Here is a 20559-nt window from a genome sequence, read left to right as displayed (position 1 = left end):
AAAACAAAGTGCACATTAGTTCCACATTAATACGACAATTTTGGAAAAAGGGTCCACTAACATTAAGGTCTACTTAACTTTTGAGCTGTGGAGTCTGCGCAGTGGCGGTCTGGACCCCTTCCGTCTTGTCTGTAGGTCTGTAGGTCTGTATCTGCCAAAAAAAAACAAATTTCACATTAGTTCCACATTAATACGACAATTTTGGAAAAAGGGTCCACTAACATTAAGGTCTACTTAACTTTTGAGCTGTGGAGTCTGCGCAGTGGCGGTCTGGACCCCTTCCGTCTTGTCTGTAGGTCTGTAGGTCTGTATCTGCAAGAAAAAAACAAAGTGCACATTAGTTCCACATTAATACGACAATTTTGGAAAAAGGGTCCACTAACATTAAGGTCTACTTAACTTTTGAGCTGTGGAGTCTGCGCAGTGGCGGTCTGGACCCCTTTCGTCTTGTCTGTAGATCTGTAGGTCTGTATCTGCAAGAAAAAAACAAAGTGCACATTAGTTACACATTAATACGACAATTTTGGAAAAAGGGTCCACTAACATTAAGGTCTACTTAACTTTTGAGCTGTGGAGTCTGCGCAGTGGTGGTCTGGACCCCTTCCGTCTGTAGGTCTGTATCTGCAAGAAAAAACAAAGTGCATATTAGTTTCACATTAATACGACAATTTTGGAAAAAGGGTCCATTAACATAAAGGTATACTTAACTTTTGAACTGTGGAGCTGTGCTGGCGGTCTGGACCCCTCCCGTATTTGTAAAAAACAGAAAAAAATATATATATTTAGTTCCACATAAATAAGACAATTTGGGAAAAGGTCAATTAACTTAAGTTTTGAACTGTGGGCTGCTGTCGATTTATAATGAACTTGGCCCATTAGTAAAGAGGAAAATATTTTTTTTAAATTTACAAAAAAATACAAAATTTACAAAATTATTAAAAAGTTGACTATAAAGGACAATAACATTATATTTGTATAAAAAATATCTGTCCATCTGTCTGTAAGAGTGTTCCATAATTTAATTCAACTTTATAGGTCAAAGGTCAAAAACTAACTAAATTAAAGTTACAGTTCAGAAACCTGTGTCTTATGTATGGTAAAGATCGTGTATACTCTATAACTGAAAACCCTTATGCTTTCAGTGTTTATACTTGACACGTATATAAATCAACAGACGATGTGTCATAATTCTTGTATAAACTTGTAGGTCAAAGGTTAACGTCTTGGTTTGTTTTCTTGAAAAATCTTTGATTTTAGATATAAAAAAAACTATTTTAAATAAAATGACAGTGCTGCATTTTATTGTTGTTTTATGTCTTTCTTTAAAGGGATAGTAGCTACGATTTTGACAAAAATATGAACAAGTGAACTTTATTGCATTTTATTCTTGTTTGGGCTTTCTGTAGCGGGAACAAGGTATTAATATTTTGAAAAAAATCTTTGTCTTATATATATATTATATAATTCGGGATTATTTCCCTTGAATTTATAACTTTGGCTATTTTTAGGCTTTAAACCTAAATAAATGTGACAGATGGACAAATATCTTTAATGGGGGAGTTTCAGAATAAAAATATCTATCTTATCTGAAAATTATAGACTAATCTAATAACACATAATTAGTCGACGTGCTGTATTTGCACAGCATGAGATTTTTGGGGCAGGATAGTAAATATCATGAAACTTTTTAAAACGCACACTAACCCATATCTAATTGTTTAAAATTGTTTAAAATGTTAAGTGTAATTATGCTTTCAACTGCATATGTGTTGTATGATTTTTGATCATGAAACAAGGTATTGAAAAGATAAAACACCCAAATTCGGTTATTATTATATTTTTCTTTTTTAAATCCACATATTGCGTTTTTGTTAGAAATGTGATTTTTGGGGCGGGTTGGTGATAGTTAAAATAACTAAGAACTTTTTTTAATGTGCACTAACCCCTAATGTTTGTTGGCTTAAAATGTTTGTCTATGCTTAACTGCATATTAACTGTGGAAAAAAGTGAACAGAGGAAGTGTGCCATTTTTTATGTAAATGTTTGAATTTAGGCCTGTTTTGGTTGAAAATTTCTGATTTTTGGGGTGAAAATTATAAAAAAAACCAAACAATTTGTATGTTTTTATACTGTGTGTTTTATGATTTTTTTGTCTTTGAGGCAGATTATTAAAAAGATGAAACACCCCAAATAAGTATTTATTAGACAGTTTTGGAAAATTCATATATATTATGTGTTTTATGATTTCTTGTCAATGATACAAGGTATTAAAAAGATGAAACATCCAAAATGAATTTTTATTAGATAGATTTTGAAAAAATCCATTTATTGCTGTTTTTGTTGGAAATTAGTATTTTTCTCGTACTCTGTAAATTTCCCTTTTTCAGATGGCCATACTATCTTAAAAAGAGCACAAGCCTATGATTATTTTTTATGAATTCACTTCAGAAAACACTTATCTTCCAAAATATAATGACCATTTAAAAAGTTTAACACAGGAAAAATTTGACTCCTCAGAGGTGTACATCCTTAAGGGGTCAACTGACCTTTTTGGTCATGTTAACTTATTTGTGGATCTTACTTTGCTGAACATTATTGCTGTGTACAGTTTATCTCTATCTATAATAATATTCAAGATAATAACCAAAAACAGCAAAATTTCCTTAAATTTCCAATTCAGGGGCAGCAACCCAACAACCAGTTGTCGGATTCATCTGAAAATTTCAGGGCAGATAGATCGTGATTTGCAAAACAATTTTACCCCATGTCTGAATTGCCCTTAATGCTTTGGTCTCAGAGTTATAAGCCAAAATCTACATTTTACCCTATGTTCTATTTTTAGACATGGCAGCCATCTTGGTTGGTTGGCAGGGTCACCGCACACATTTGTAAACTAGATACCTCAATGATGATTATGGCCAAGTATGGTTAAATTTGGACCTGCAGTTTTAGAGAACATTTTTGTAAAAGATTAGAAAAAAATAGGAAAAATTGATAAAAAATAACTATAAAAGGGCAATAACACCTTAAGGGGTCAACTGACCATTTTAGTCATACATTATCTATGTATTAACATATTTGTAGATCTTACTTTGCTGAACATTATTGCTGTTTACAGTTTATCTCTATAATAATATTCAAGATAATAGCCAAAAAACAGTATAATATCCTTAAAATTACCAATTCAGGGGCAGCAACCTAACAACGGGTTGTCCGATCAACGACGACGGACGACGACGGCGGACGACATCGAATGCAAAATGATGAGAAAAGCTCACTTGGCCCTTCAGGCCAGGTGAGGTAAAAAGTTGATCAACCACCATTTTAGAAATAGTTTTGATATTGCTGATAATTACAAAGTATTAATTTTATAAAAATCTGGCAAATATTGTATCCATGAGAGCACTAACGAGGCCATTTCCCACAAATTCAATATTTCCAAGGGACATAACACTTTTAAAAATTGTTTATCGGCCCCAATTAAAGAGCTTGTCAAAAAAAAATAAGAGGCTCTCAAGAGCCTGAATCGCTCACCTTTATTTTTTGGCATTTATCTTCCGTTTAAGAGTGTAAGTGTCCAATTTCATCATAGTTTTTTTTTTTTAATATACATTGATAAGTGTTTGAAAATGTAGTTTTTTGTCATACTTTCTTCAATTTGGTTGGAATTGGTTCAGTAGTTTTAGAAGAGAAGATTTTTTAAAGTTAGAACACATGATAAAGAAATTGTGTAAAAATTGTCCTTAATGAACAGTTGGAACAAGTATGGACAACATTCAAGCGTGATACAGCTCTGAATTTGGATTGTGATTAAATATTTGACACAACATAGGTTTTTGACACAAAATGAATGTGTTCCAATTGAACTTAAAAAAATTAAATTAACCTACTATGGTCCAATACCCAAAACTAAATATATATATATATGGTAAGTTTCAGTATGTCAAAAAATTCCAAGAATTATTTTTTTGATGAAATCCAACGAGGTTTAATATTGTGGACCCTTTTGATCTCAATGTGGACCAATTTGATAATGGGACCAAAAAAACAAAAATCTAAAATTAAAATACATGGTGAGATTTAGCATATCAATGAACCCCAACAAATTCGATTTTTTTAAAAATTACTCTAAATTAAATTTTGGATCCTTTGGAACTTAAAGTAGATCAATTTGAAAAAGGACCCTGGGCCCCAGATTAAAAATCTAAAAACAGTTAGATTCAGCCAGAGACATATAATACAATTGTATATAAATTGTATTATATGTCTCTGATTCAGCATATCAAAGAACACCAATAATTCAATTTTTAATAAATCAAACAAAGCTGAAATTTTGGACCCTTTTGACCTCAATGGGGACCAACTTAATAAAGGGCCCAAATATCAAAAAATCTAAATACATTGTTAGACTCGGCCTATATTCAGTTTTTGTTGAAATAAAATAAAGTTCAATTTTGGATCCCGATTTGGACGAACTTGAAAACTGGGCCCATAGTCAAAAATATAAGTACATGTTTAGATTCAGCATATCAAAGAACCCCAAGAAATCATTTTTTGTTAAAATCGAACTAAAGTTTTATTCTAGATCCTTTGGACCTTACTGTAAACCAATTTTAAAATGGTACCAAACATTACGAATCCATATACATGCACATAGTTAGATTTGGCATATCAAAAAACCCCAATACATTTTAATTCAATTTTTTTATGAAATCAAACAAAGTTTAATTTTGGACCCAAATTTGGATCAACTTGAAAACTGAGTCCATAATAAAAAAATCTAAAAACATGTTTAGATTCAGCATATCAAAGAACCCCTAGCATTCAACTTTTAATGAAATCAAACTAAGCTTAGTTTTGGGCCCTAAAGACCTTAATGTAGACCAAATTGAAAACGGGACCCAAAATTAAAAATCTAAGTAATAGCTTTGACTCAGCATATCAAAGAACTCAAATAATTTCATTTTTGATGAAATCAAAGTTTAATTTTGGACCCCAATTTGGACCAACTTGAAAACTGGGTCCATAATAAAAAATCTAAAAACATGTTTAGATTCAGCATATCAAAAAAACCCTAGAATTCAACTTTTAATGAAATCAAACTAAGTTTAGTTTTGGACCCTTAAGACCTTAATGTAGACCAAATTGAAAACGGGACCCAAAATTAAAAATCTAAGTAAAAGCTTAGACTCAAATAGTTTAATTTTTAATGAAATCAAACAAAGTTTAATTTTGGACCCCAATTTGGACCAACTTGAAAACTGGGTCCATAATAAAAAATTTAATGTTCCAAGAATTCAACTTTTATTGAAATCAAACTAAGTTTAGTTTTGGACACTTAAGACTTAAAAGTAGACCAAATTGAAAACGGGACCCAAAATTAAAAATCTAACTAAAAGATTTGACTCAAATAATTTAATTTTTGATGAAATCAAACATAGTTTAATTTGGGACCCTTTGAACCTCATGTGGACCAATTTAAAATGAGGCCCAAATTCCAAATACTTAATATACGATTAGATTCAGCATATTAAAGAACCCCAAGAATTCAAGAATAAAACCCCATTGAAATTAGTCAAGAACCAAGAAATTTATACAAAATATTAGAAATGTTTTTGGCCCCTATAATTCCTAAACAGTTTGGACCGTAACACCAAAAATTAATCCCAACCTTCCATTTTTGGTATGGAACCTTGTGGTTCAATTTCAGAAAGATCTGTACACTTACACACAAGTTATTGTCTGGAAACTGGAAAAAATGCTTATTTGGACCCCTTTTTAGGCCCTGAATTCCGAAATTGATGTGACCATAACACATAAAATCATTCACTTAACCTTAAGTTATTGTCTGGAAACTAAGTGTCTTTGGAAAACACAGACGGCTACAATGTTATACCAAACTTTGTTTGCTGTCATATAAAACAATCTGTCAAAAAAAATTGCTGTAAGAGCGCTAACACAGTCATTTTCCATAAATTTGTAATTTTCAAGGGGTATAACTCTCTTCAAAAAAGTTGATTGGCCACCATTATAGAAAATAACAGTAACCCTAGTTATTTGAGATCTCTGATGATTTGTAATTAGGATATTTTGACAAATCACAATCAAATTTTAACCAACTTGACACTTACTCATTAGTATGTAGTAGCAGAAAATGAATGCTTGACAACTGAGTTAAAGAACATTTCTATCCTCTTATATAAGGGAACAGCAAGTCTCATAAACTACATAAAATTCAAAAACTGAAGTGAGATGAAAATTATCATGAAAGTCAATGAATTTTAGTCTTAATAAGAGCCTACCCTAAAGATTTAATGGGGGATTTTTCATTTAGTCAGAATAATTTGCTCCCATAGACTCAATGTAAAATTAAAATAAAAAATCCCTACCTATCTACAATGTACCCTACCTTTTATTTAGATGTAACAAGTTGGGCTCAAGTCAGAATAAATAGCTGTGACATGAGTGCATGATATGCCCTTCGTCTTGTGTAAGAAGTTTTATGCAAAGAGCAGATATAGTTTCTGAGATACAGCACGACATGTGAAAAAAAGAAACTCAAGAACTCTAAAATCAAATTTTGAATCATCACCAAAAAAATCAGATCTTTAGATTAATATAACTAAGAAGTGTGTTAAGTTTTAAGCAATAATCATAAATCATTTATGAGATACAAAGTGGCATGTGAACCCTCCCCCCCCCCCTTTTATACAAAAAACTCAATTACTCTAAAATAAAATTTTAAATCATCACCAAAAAGTATACAGATCTTTGGATTAGAATAATAAAAAAGTGTGTGAAATTTAAAGCAATAATCAAAAATCATTTTTGAGATACAACGCAATATGAGAAAAAAACACATCCCTGTTTTAGTTATAAAATCCCGTTACTCAAAAAGTTTAAATCCTATTTTCACCAAAAAGTATACAGATTGTTTGACCATCATAAACAACTATCTTCAGTTTCATGAAAATTTGGACAAGCGGTGCGTTTTTGACGTGCGTATAAAAAGTGGGGTATTCCCTGTTTAAGAGTGTACCAGTGTTTAGAAAAGGTATACAGGGACTTCCTTTTCCTATTAAAATTTATGGTATGAAATTTACCTATGAGCATTTTCAACTACATATCAGTTGTATTTGTAAATACTTGAAGCATTTCAGGAACAACAACGCATGATTAACTGAAGCATTGTTTTTTTCTAGAACTAAAAAAATGCAAATCTTTTATTTGGAAATCAATTGATCAAGCTACATGCTCCAGGTGTAACTGACCAGAACTGAATTATGTTCACTTCTATTGAAAAAAAATCTAATGGTTGAATTGAAATGCCTAAGTGATTAACTATCTTTTTGTCATCTCATAATTGATGAAAGATGAACCTTCTTTCCTATTGCTTCTTCTGCTTCTGTCAGATAATAGCCATAATCAACGAACTGATTATACTGCCATGGTTTGGTGTGCATATTAGACCACCCCTCTCCCCAAAAATTTTATAAAATTTAATTCAGCTTTGTCATATGAAACATATACATGATCATACATGACTCATACATTTCAGATCTTTTCATTCATTTCATTCATTTATGAATATGTAAAATTGTGCAACATCATAATAAACTGTCTTTTTAATAATGTTAATAATTAAAAAAAAAATTGACAACAGAGTGGATTGGGGGTACTGTATTTTTTTATATTAATCGGTTAACTTTAATCATAGCATTTACCGGTCTATTCGACTCATTTGAATTTGTCAACTTTTATTGGCATGAGAAATTTGGACTTGAAATGAATATGGTGGATCGAAGGTAACAATAAAAGACATTAATCTAGCCATAAACAGAAGGGGTATGAAAAGTCGGCTTAGCAAAATACAGGTTAAAGTCCATAAATATACTTAAAATTCGTTCTTCTTCTTTTTGTGGTATCCAGTCATCCATCAGATTGTTTGGTGTTTACTAACTACTGCGCATGCGTACTAGGATAAAAATATTAAAAAAAATATTTATAAAAGAATAGTACCAGCAAAAAATAAATAAATCCTAACATGACATGTGGTTAAAACTATTTACATGCCTACTAAGGTTTACTGTTCAATATTGTAGATAATTGTAGGTGTCAACTTTTCTCTAAAATATTTAGTGTAGCGGAAATTAACGTGGGAGAGGGGGAGGAGGAGGTCACATTTCAGTGGCGGAAATTTTCATAAGTGGGGGCCTACTGGCTGATTAAGAGGGAGCCCGGGCCTACTGGCTGATTAAGAGGGGGCCCGCTCCCGTCACGCTTCAGTGATTACCTATTTTTTTTCTCAAAAAGGGGGGGGGGCGGGCTACTGTAGTAGTCTCAGTTTATTAAGTACATTATGAGTTTAGTTGGGTTTTTTTTTAAGTCTGCGTTGTTGTAATAAAGGAACCTAGGCCATTTAAGAGTATTTAGCATGTCTGTATGATAACGATTACAGTTATACCTAGTCGCACTCCGGGTCATCTCAAGTTTATTGTATTGTTCACCAGTATGAGGGTTCCAAACCAAGCAAGCCGCATACTCGTTTTGGTCGAACATGTACAAGTGTCGTAAGTAGGTATTCCTGAGACTTATTTTTGACGTCCTTATGTTTGGGATAGATGTTTTGATATTTCTTTTAACAAAGTCTATGCTTTTGTTTGCATTTGCAATAATATTGTTTGTGTGTTGATCAAGTCCATTTTAAATCAGGTTGAAGAGTAATATCAAGATATCATGATGAAGAGATGATTATATACCGTAGGACTGCGACGAATGTAATTATGTTTGACGGTATAGCTTTCTTGTTTGAGGCAGTGTCAGGATGAAAAGCCATCAGCCAGTTTTCTGTTATCAATGGTTGTATCATATACGGTATAGTCTTCGTATGTTTTAGAGCTTTTTCCTAAAGCATGTAGTTTAAAGCTTTGATTGGCTTGTTTGCTTTGTTTAAATAAACTTTTTCTCAAGCATCAAATAACATTAAACAAGCTGCAGCCCCACCTATATATTGAGTGCAATGTAAATCTTAATTATAATGCTTGAGCAAACAGTTATATATAAATACAAACAAATCAAGCAAGTTCATATCAAAACCTTTAAACGTGACATGCTTTAGGAAAATAGCTGTAACTCGTTCTCGACATTTAAGATCACTGAACATATATATATATATATATATATAAACGTTCGCGTGTAAAATTCTAATTACGCCGTTAGTTACAGATAGGTCACTTGTATTGTACCGGCGAAGAAAAAATAAGACGATTGATAATATAAGGAAGTTCCAATCATGACTTTTATAGTAAAATAAATAACTCGATAAATACAAACCAATAAATAGATAGCCGGCCTTTATTAACCATGAATCGGGAAATTAAGGACGAACTATAAAACAGGACTTCACTAAAACTTTAAACTGGGACTAAATATTGAGCCATAGACTATAACTCAAGTCAAAATTAGTTTGTCTATAGTCTAGGTCGACTCAGAGTATTCAAATAAGAGGGGGAAAATTACACACGGCTTCCGTAAGACAGGTAACGGTCAAGGATTTGGAAAACGGTCCTCAAACAATCCAATTTTGAGATTGAAGTGTACATGTGATACAGATACTTTTTAAAAGAGTTTGCAGATGCGGATTAAGGGGGGGGGGGGGGTCATATAGCCCGTCCCGTTTTTATTGTGGGGAAAAATGGTTGATTATTCAGGGAATCACTGTCAAAGCATGACTGGACTGGGCCTCCTTTTAAGCAGTCAGTAGGCTGTCAACGTATATTTGTTCCACCCAACAGAAGTTCCACTGGAAACTTTGTTATAAACAATGTCATAATACCTATTCCTGTTGGAACAAATATTCTATACCATTTATTCCATTAGGAATATATACTGTAATATTTATTCCTGTGGAAATAATATTCCAGAATATTTTTTCCTTTTGGAACTTTTATTATGAGGGAACTTCTATTCCGTGACAGCCATAGGTCATATAACGGCCTTCAATAATGAGAAACATCAATACTGTGTAGTCAGTTATACAAATTCCCGACATTACTTAATGTGAAACATATCAAGCCAGGAGAAAAGGGGCCATTTAAACCTAGCTGCTCTGTGGGAGCAAAGGCTCCATGTTGAAGACCGTACATTTACCTATAATTGTTTCCTTTTATAAATTGTGACTTGGATGGAGAGTTGTCTCATTGACACTCATACCACATATTCATATATCCAGTCAATGACAAAGTGGAAAACAGTTGCAATAAGACAGCAAATAAAACGACATTGACCATGTTCCACAATCACACGAAGAGTTGGAATGGTAAAACATGTTTTTGAGCCCTCAACCTCCATCTAATTTGGGGGGAAAAGAGTGCCAATACACATGGAAAACAACCAACACTTCGAATCACCAAGTTATTTTTATATGTTAATCGAAATTTTGGAATCCTAATGAAGCATGCAGTGTAATAGTATCATTATCATAGGCCGTGTTCACATTGACCTAAACTCGGTGTTGTGTAAATGTAACCCACGCGTAAACTAAACAAAATTACGTTCCCATTGATAAAACTCAATGTTTACATGTAGTGTAAATCATGTTTTGTCTACATACAGTCGATACTCCATGTAGGCCTTGTGTAGATTAAGTGTACACAAAACTAGGCATTTAAAACATTAGTTTCACCTTGTTTATTTAACATGTTTAAGGAAGAAACAATTTTTGAATAAAATTGATATTTATAACAATTATTAATAAAGTTCTTATCAGAAATATTTGTCTAAACATGATATATATATATATATTTTTAAACTTAACGTAGCTTTATTAAGCCCTTATCAAGACTCAAAGCAGCATCATTGTCGAACACATAATTCATTTGAAAATTAATGTTCCGAATCGACTTGACTTGCACTGTATTGTTTGTATAGTACATGTATCTCGGATCCGTTAAATTACCCTTAAAACAAAAACAAAAACATTACCCCCTCCCTTTGCCAAATACTCCTTGGAGAAGAAATACCATTTGAAACAAACAGAAAAGATAAGAATATAGTGATCCGTAATTATATCATTCCTTCTTCTCCTTCAATCTCTGTACCGATGTAATGCATTAATAGGCTTTATGAGAATAAAAATATATATTCTTCGCATATATAGAAGCACGCTGCTGCAGCCTTCGTTTTCTAATGCTTAATCGAGACATCTTTATTATTTTTAAACTACTGTAATCATCAAAATGGCTTTCATAAAGAAGCAACTACTAAACTTAAAAAGGGGGGGGGGGTATTATCTGAGCCAGAAATTTTTCCGCGCAAACGTTTTATTCCGGTTTTTTTTTTTTTTCGATGCTGGTAATCAATTTTTTTTACAATATTTAACACTATAATTTATGGGGAAACTCTTGATTTAGAATATTTTTGTATCATCTGTAGGACCTTTTTTTTTTTTTTTTTTTATCCAATTGGGGTTCGGAATATTTCCAACAATTCCCCACCCCCCCCCCCCTGATTTGAAGTCAAATGGTCGTTCCCTTACTGCTAGAAAAGTTGTCTGAAAACTTTGCATTCGGTTCTACGTAATGAACATTTAAATGACATAGAGTTTACAAGTGTGAACACATCTTATGTACAGGTAATTAAACAAGGTGTATAGATGTGAACAAATTTAATGTGAAACCAATGTCCAGTAAATTAAACTAATTGTAAACAAGTTTACTGTACATGGCGTTTGGTGTGAACACGGCCATAAATACGGAAGCGTATTAGGGACATAGAAAAAATAAAATTGGCAGTGATTTTTTTTTTTCAAAGTCGAAATTTTGACTTTTCAAATCTCGAAATTTTGACTTTAACTTGAAATTTTGACTTTTCAAATCCCGAAATTTTGACATAAACTTGAAATTTTGACTTTCAAAAATCTTGAAATTTCGACTTTTTGAAAAGTCGAAATATTGACTTTTTTGAAACTCGAAATTTCGACTTATGAAAAGTCGAAATTTTCACTTTAAACTCGAAATTTCGACTTTTTTAAACTCAAAATTTCGACTTTTATAAAACTCAAAATTTCGACTTATTTTAAACTAGAAATTTCAACTTATTTTAAATTCAAAATTTCGACTTTTTGTAAACTCAAAATTTCGACTTTTTTAAAACTCGAAATTTTGACTTATTTTAAACTCGAAATTTCAACTTATTTTAAACTCAAAATTTCAACTTATTTAAACTCAAAATTTCGATTTTTTTTTACAATCGAAATTTCGACTTTGATCTCTTTTAAAACTTTGATGTTAGTATTCAAACACAGTTATTACAATTTTAGAAGGAGTAGACATGGACGCAAATTGTTAAAGCGTCATCAACACATTTTGGCAATTTATATTTTGAAATAGGTTTTGTTCCATGTTTTAGTTCCCACGACACTGTCATAGAATCGTCATATCTGAGAACATATAGCATCGCAGTTTCAAAGGCCTGTTTGGTTTCCCAATAGCAAGTCACTGACTTTGCCTTGTTTGAACAATGGTAAATCAAGTAGCCAAAAATGCCATGCCTATTCAGGACGACAAATGAGCTGCTCGGTTTTCTAGTTTTGGAATTTTGAAATAAATAAATGGTTCTTTTTTCTGAAATATTGATTAAACTCTACAAGTTGACATTCTTATGACACTACTATTAACCCTTGTCTTTATATATCAGACTGTTGTATAAAAGTATGTCGTAACATGGGTGTATCGGAATAACGGGGTTGTCTTGATATACATATCTGAAGTCCAGACTTGAAATATTTATTTGAACGTGAAACATATTTTACTTATTCTTCGGCAAGAACAAGATTTTCTATCGAAAATAACCTCTTTAAAATGGTTTAGTTTATTAAAATGTGCTTATTAAGTTTATGAATTATATATTATATATCCGCTTGCTGATATAAATGACTGTGAATGTGGTAATCGCAAACGTATAAATACTTAGGAAAATTCGAAATTTTGAGTTTAAAACAAGTCGAAATTTTGAGTTTAAAACAAGTCGAAATTTTGAGTTAAAAAGAAGTCGAAATTTCGAGTTTAGAAAAAACCGAAATTTCCAGTTTTAAAAAAGTCGAAATTTTGAGTTTAAGTCGAAATTTCGACTTTTTATAAAGGCAAAATTTCGAATTCTAAAAAAGTCAAAATTTCGACTCTTTGAAAAGTCGAAATTACAAGATTTTAGAAAGTCAAAATTTCAAGATAAGAAAAGTTAAAATTTCGAGTTAAAGTCGAAATTTTAAGATTTGAAATGTCAAAATTTCGACTTTGAAAAAAAAGTTCACTACTACTTTTATTTTTTCTATGTCCCTAATACGCTTCCGTACATAAACTAGGTAACTCTAAGTGTTGTTCAAAACTGCGAGACGTATTCTCTCATATAATTTTTCATAAATATATAGCATATGGAATATCATATTCAGCGCATTTTTAAGCATCCTGGTCTAGACATGTGTTTCAAGGGGTGTGAATATGAGTTCGCACCGAATAAAAAACACTTCCTGATTTAGAATAAAATATCAAATCCTGACATCCCGAAATTCGAAACAAGTGATCCCTGACCCCGAAAGTGTCAATCCCGAAATCCAGAACTTAAAAACACCCTATACTGACGTCCTGAAAAAAAATCCTGCCCCCTCTCATGTAACTTGCGTCTAAAAAGATGACTCAACTTTAAAATTTCCCTCTAATTTGTTCCCCTTGAACTCTATTTGGTCCCTTCCCCGTCATTTTCCTCTACATTTGTTTAAAAGTCATATATACTTTTTGGTCCATTTACAGTTACAGCTGTTTTGTGATTTTGATTCGGTTTCCATGTATTTGTGTCTTATATGAAGGAGGTTTTAGGTCATGTTTTCCTTAACATCTTATTGCTATTTGTCTGCCATGACTGGGCATCACCCAGGTTTATGTAAAATTTTGACTTCACAATACAAAATAACTGATGCCACAATGGAAACGGGATTGTTGTATGAAATCAATAGTTAAAGTGGGACAGATTATCTGGTCAGCCGACAATAGTAAGTGATATTAGGTGACTTGAATCTAAGAGTAATTTGCTCAAATTAGTTCCAAAAATGCATTGGACATACATAAATATGTAAGGTTTTTCTGTTGGTCAAGTGACAATTTTTATAATGTAATGATGTTGTCGTCGTCTCTTCGTCCGAAGACACATTTAGTTTCCAGACAATAACTTTAGTTTTAAAGAATGGATTTTTATAAATTTTAAACAGAAGGTTCCATACCACTAAAGGAAGGTTGGGATTGATTTTGGGGTCGTATAAAGCTTTATCCTGTGGAGCATCTGGTTGTAATATGTACAACTACTAGTATCAAACATCAAACTGAATGTAATTAAAAGACATCTAAAGGTCAATATACAGTCTCCAACAGAAGACAAAAAAAAAATAAAAATATAGCGAATTTTGGAGAAATTATATTGTTACATGTACATGCATTTGAAATATTTAAGATATATTGTTTCAAATTTTTAGTTTTAGGTTCCACCTAGCTACCATTTTAGAAAACTGGGATTTCAATGCTAGTCTATTAGAGGGATATTTGATTTTCATTGGTTGTACATGTAGATATGGAATCTTATTTTATCATGAAGTCAGATTTGAAAATGACTTGGGGAATGTAGTTGTCAGTAAAGACCGAATGTCAGTTTTAGTCTTATATATGTACTTTAAAATTTTAGTCTTACATGTATATAATTATGTGTACATATATCACTGATTCAGTGGCAATGGTAAATAGACACTGACAAGTCTTGGATAACATTTTATAGTTTTTAATGTTTTTTCATCAGTTAACTAAAATTAGGTGGAGGTGTATTCTTATTTCCAACATATAGTTTTGAATTTTTTTTCATCAGTTAACTAAAATTAGGTGGAGGTGTGTTCTTATTTCCAACAGAGGGGCACTCAACCTATATCAATTTGTGCATGAAGCAAGTTGATAGTTGAATGATTATACCACAAAAAAGTTTTAACCTGTGCATATATACTTAAAATACGATAAAAAAAATCACGTCTTTTTCAGGACTTCTGATCCAACCATGTAGTATGGCATGTTATTGAGATATGGTTTTGGTCGATGGATGTTCGTGAAGGACCTGCAGTACAAAGTATATCACTGGATTTAGCTCTTTGTCTAAGTGTATTATTAAATTACTTTGCTTTGAGTTCAGTTCATTGTTATGCAATTCATTCTTTGTGAAATAAAGATATGACAGACAACTCTCATGTACAAGGATTTGTCAAAGAAGTATCACCTCTATGTACAACGTAAGTAATAGGGAGCCGATAAAAGCATTCTATTTCGATTGTTTATTGACCAAATTTAAAAAAAAAACAAAAGACCAAATTTACCTGACAATGCTACTCCCGCTACTAGCAAATGATGCTAGGTTGTTTTAATACATCTGTACTGCCTACTGATGACTTGGTCCTGAGTGTAAATGGTCCTTCGAGTATGTTTAAAGGGGCACTAGCTACAATGTAAGAGCTAAAAATCTAAAGTATGATTTGTTTTTGTTCAATCAATTATAAAACTGAAAAAGTGAAATAATAATTCGCTTTTAGCAGCCAAAATGGTTCAATGTTGTCAAATTATGCTAAATAATATTGATAATGAAGTATTCACTTGCAAGTGATTAAGTCGACCTCATTAAATCCGTATTCATGTGAACTTCAATTTAACCTGATTTCTAAAACTATATTTTATTGTACATGTTGAACATTTTTCATTCATTTGTTTATTTCTTAATTTGTGTGAATTAACATTGATACATTAAATGTTAATTACTACACTTTCATACCACAACAAATACTGTATTGGTACACGTATCACTTATATTAGTATCCATATAACAGAAAAAAATGAAAAGAGAATAAGTTTGCATAACCTTTTGAATACTATTACTTTTTTAGATATTTAGACATATTAAGACTAATTAAGCTGTTGATAATTTCCACTTGACATGCTTGAAATTCTATCAGATTACTTTTGGAGCAGTTGTGAGTCTTTGAAGCATGCTCACAAAGGTTCTTTTGGTGAAATCATTGTCATATTGGTCAAAAATTTCTTTGCTTCGACCAGATTTGGAGGGGATATTATCAAAGAATTGATAAAAAAAATCAGCACAAAGCCCAAGGTTCTCTTCCTAGATCATATAGCCCCAAGCATCATGTCAGGCATTGTCATTACTAAAAACCAATAAATGTATTCTAATATGAGGAACATTTTAACAATTTTTTTTATTAATGATACTGATGACCACAAAATAATATAAATAGAACCATACAAATAGTAAGCAAATACATATAAAAAAGATGTGGTATGATTGCCAATGAGACAATTCTCCACAAGAGACCAAAATGACACAGAAATTAACAACTACAAGTCACCATATGGCCATCAACAATGAGCAAAGCCAATACCCCATTATCAGCTATAAAAGGCCCCGAAATGACAATATAAAACAATTCAAACGAGAAAACTAACGGCCTTATTTATGTACAAAAAATAAACAAAAAGCGAATATGTAACACACAAACAAACGACAATCACTAAATTACAGGCTCCTTATATCATGTTATCAAATATTTATATCATCTCCCATTTAGAAAAAAAACACATGAAAAAATGAACCTATTATGTGTTGCTCTCTTAGCTACAAAATGAATCCAAAATCAAAGATGTGGAACATATTCGATCATAATCATTTGGTAACTAATGTAATTACTGTCTCTTCCGTGCCCGTCTTGAACATAAAAACTAAATATTGAATAAACAATACTCCTAATGCTCAGGTTGGTTGTCATCGTGCAACGCCGTTAATAACACCATATAGGAAAACATAGAACTCCCTTTTGTCATAAGACACTGTCAAACATCCAATAAAATTGAGAATGGAAATGGGGAATATGCCAAAGAGACAACAACCCGACCATAGAAAAAAACAACAGCAAAAGGTCACCAACAGGTCTTCAATGTAGCGAGAAATTCCCGCACCCGGAGGCGTCCTTCAACTGGCTCCTAAACAAATATATACTAGTTCAGTGATAATGAACGCCATACTAATTTCCAAATGGTACACAAGAAACTAAAATAGAAATAATACAAGACTAACAAAGGCCAGAGGCTCCTGACTTGGGACAGGCGCAAAAATGCGGCGGGGTTAAACATGTTTGTGAGATCTCAACCCTCCCCCTATACCTCTAGCCAATGTAGAAAAGTAAACGCATAACAATACGCACATTAAAATTCAGTTCAAGAGAAGTCCGAGTCTGGTGTCAGAAGATGTAACCAAAGAAAATAAACAAAATGACAATAATACATAAATAACAACAGACTACTAGCAGTTAACTGACGTGCCAGCTCCAGACTTCAGTTAAACTGACTGAAAGATTATGATTTCATCATATGAAACATACTATCCACACTCATCTGTGTCCACACTTGTTTAGAATATTAAAATTCTATTTAGGTATTTGCCAAATCTCAGGTCAACAGAGTGAGCGTCTTCTGCACGACAAGCTAATCCATTTTGAGTTAGTTTTGAATTATATGACAGTGAATAGTACACCAAGTTTTGAGATCAGACGTTTTCTTTTTAAATACAAATGTAGAAGACAATATAATCTTATCATATCAATACAATTACATAGCTATTTTGAGGGAACAACATGGGAACGGGATAACTATCTTGTGGAAACGACAAAGCATCTTGAGGGAACAACATATTTGTTCTTTCATAGCTGCATTTTGCCGCCGTAGTTTATATAGTTTGATTGCAGTCAATCAAAATCTGTGCTTTAGCTTTTCAGACCTTTGTTGAATTTGAAAATGTAAATAAATAATAAATAGACGGAACATATCTTATTGAAAGCAAACGATATGTCTACTCTAAGCAGTACTGAATTTGCGCTGAAACTTAACTTAAACGGTACCACTAATAGTCGATAACCACTCTGACTGATTTACTACAATTAATAATTCTGAAAATGTATTAACAAACTGAACATGATTTGTTTAATAAATGATCAGTCTTTTAAGATATACGCACGTCAACAGACGTATTGTAATGCTTCTTTTCCGTCGCTTTAAAAATAACCGTTGACATATCAGCAAGCAATCTTGTGAATCTGTGCCAAAAATTTCACCAGTAACAGGATTAAGAGGACGACCATTTGATATTTCCCGGGGGAGGAGGATTGTAATCTTTATTTTAACCTCTTACTTTTTTCGCAGCGCAATCTAATTTTCGACATTTTTTACATCTAGCATAGATACGGCGTTGTTCTGTAATGTTCCCTGTAATATTGAGAACAGACACTTTTCTTTGAAATAGACCCGTTATAGCTAGTCCACTACCTACAAAGCTGAAAGGGGCTGTAGGTTTGCACTCCGTCCGTCTGTCTGTCCGTCTGTCCGTCCGTTATCAGTTCTGTTAATCAGTTTCACGATTTCCCCCGTTATATTTGAATGTATAGATTTGATATTTGGTACAAAATTTGATCCTGACCAATTATTACAAATCAAGTAATTTAGTATGTTATATAATGTCGAAAGATTTGTTTAAATAGAAAATTTAAAATCTTACTCAAAAACGCAAATGGAAAGGAATATGCATGAAGAAACATATAAATGTAAAAAAAAAATCTGCTGTTCCTTGCGGGCTAGAGTGCTCAAAAATGATTCAGAATGAGATGAACAATTGAATAAATATTCCGTGACTTTATTCACTTTATTCTCTTCGTTCACTTCATTCTCTTCATTCACTTTATTCATCTTTAAATGAAATAATATTAATATAAGATAAATGTTTGTCTAAAAATCAACCTACATGGTTTTTTTCATATATTTTCCTGACCATATGAGTATATTTGGACCGTAATCGTATGTGTTTATGTAACAAAAAATGTGTTCCGGTGTGACATTTATTCCGCTGGAACTAATAGGAAATATGTTCCACTTGAATTTATTTCACAGAAAATATGTTCCAGCACTAAAATTTGTTCCGGACCTAATTTTATGATTAAATGAGATATAAGTTCTGAAACAAAAATCATAGCTCCGTGAATTTTGTTCCGATTAATATTAAGAGTTTTTAAAAAGTTCAATAAATTCCTGTGATATTATTTTTAAACAAACATATACATATTTTAAAAAATCAATGAACAAGTTCCGTTCAAACCTATTTTCACAGAAACTTTGAGAATCAGAAAATAAGTACCTTTGCTTACTTCTAACAAAATTGAACCATACTGGGTCTAGAAGCGAATTATTTTACTATTCAACTTTCATCAATGTTTGGGTAAAAATCATACTTTTGTTTTGTTTTTATCTTGTAAAACTAGTGCCCCTTTAAATGCATTTCCCAAAATCTTAAAAATGTTGATCACGCGGACGTCGGAGAAGACATCACATGAACATGTATATTTATACAGTTCTTCTCCGTTATAGATTTATTCGTATCCGTAAAGTACCAAAGTATGGTAGCCAGAAAAAGAAAACAAGTTTTTCTAGTTCATACTTTGTATAACTTAACTTTGCAATAAAATATTACATTACTTTGTGAGAAACTATATATTTCCAGCTGGACCCCTATAATGGTTTACTTTTACATATTGTTACTTGGATGGAGAGTTGTCTCATTTGCATTTGACTCATACCACATCTTTTGATATCTACATGTATGGGCGTTTTTCAATAAAAACCTGATTTCTTGTCCCAGCCACTTTAAAAAAAATGTGTTTGATCTTTACAAGTAATTTTTTTGTGCAGTCAGTACATTGAATTAGATTTAACATTGTTACGCAAAGAAACATATAGTATTAACTACATACTCGTGGCAAATATAAACAACGCAAACATAATCTTAGTTTGCCGACAGCCCGTCATGTTCGATGGACGCCAGATTGTATTATAAATATTTACAAATATTATTATCATCATTATTACAATTACAATGCATATTCAAACATTCCAATGTACGTATTATCCTAAATACACCAAAACCAAACTTCCGACTAAATGCACCCCTTCATAGACGGTGAGGGCCGGCAAGGAACAACTAGAGATAAAACGATATAATCGACCAAAATTCTCTAGAAACCTGTGTCAGTGAATGCCAAGTGCGCAATCTGGTCTCCAGGGCCAGGTGCTCTGACCTACACCTTAAACATGTGTGTACTGGCAAATTGAATGCAGTAACAATATCAACGTATATACATGTACATCAAAAATTAAAATTGCCGGAGTGTTCACTCGTTGCACGACAGCTAGAAAGTGACCCTATGCTTTACTACCAGAAAGTATACCCATTGGTCACTCACTATGTGTGACCCTATTATATATTCAATCATACGACCTGTACCCGTCAAGACAATATTTTCCCGCTATACTAAACGAACCGCGGGAAAACACAAGTATGAACTACATACTCGTGGCAAATATAAACAACGCAAACATAATGTTAGTTTGCCGACAGCCCGTTATGCTCGATAGAAAAACACAAAGAACG

The sequence above is a fragment of the Mytilus galloprovincialis genome, chromosome 4 (assembly GCF_965363235.1).
Source record: "Mytilus galloprovincialis chromosome 4, xbMytGall1.hap1.1, whole genome shotgun sequence".
Taxonomy (NCBI): domain Eukaryota; kingdom Metazoa; phylum Mollusca; class Bivalvia; order Mytilida; family Mytilidae; genus Mytilus; species Mytilus galloprovincialis.
Note: the sequence above shows the minus strand (reverse complement) of the source record.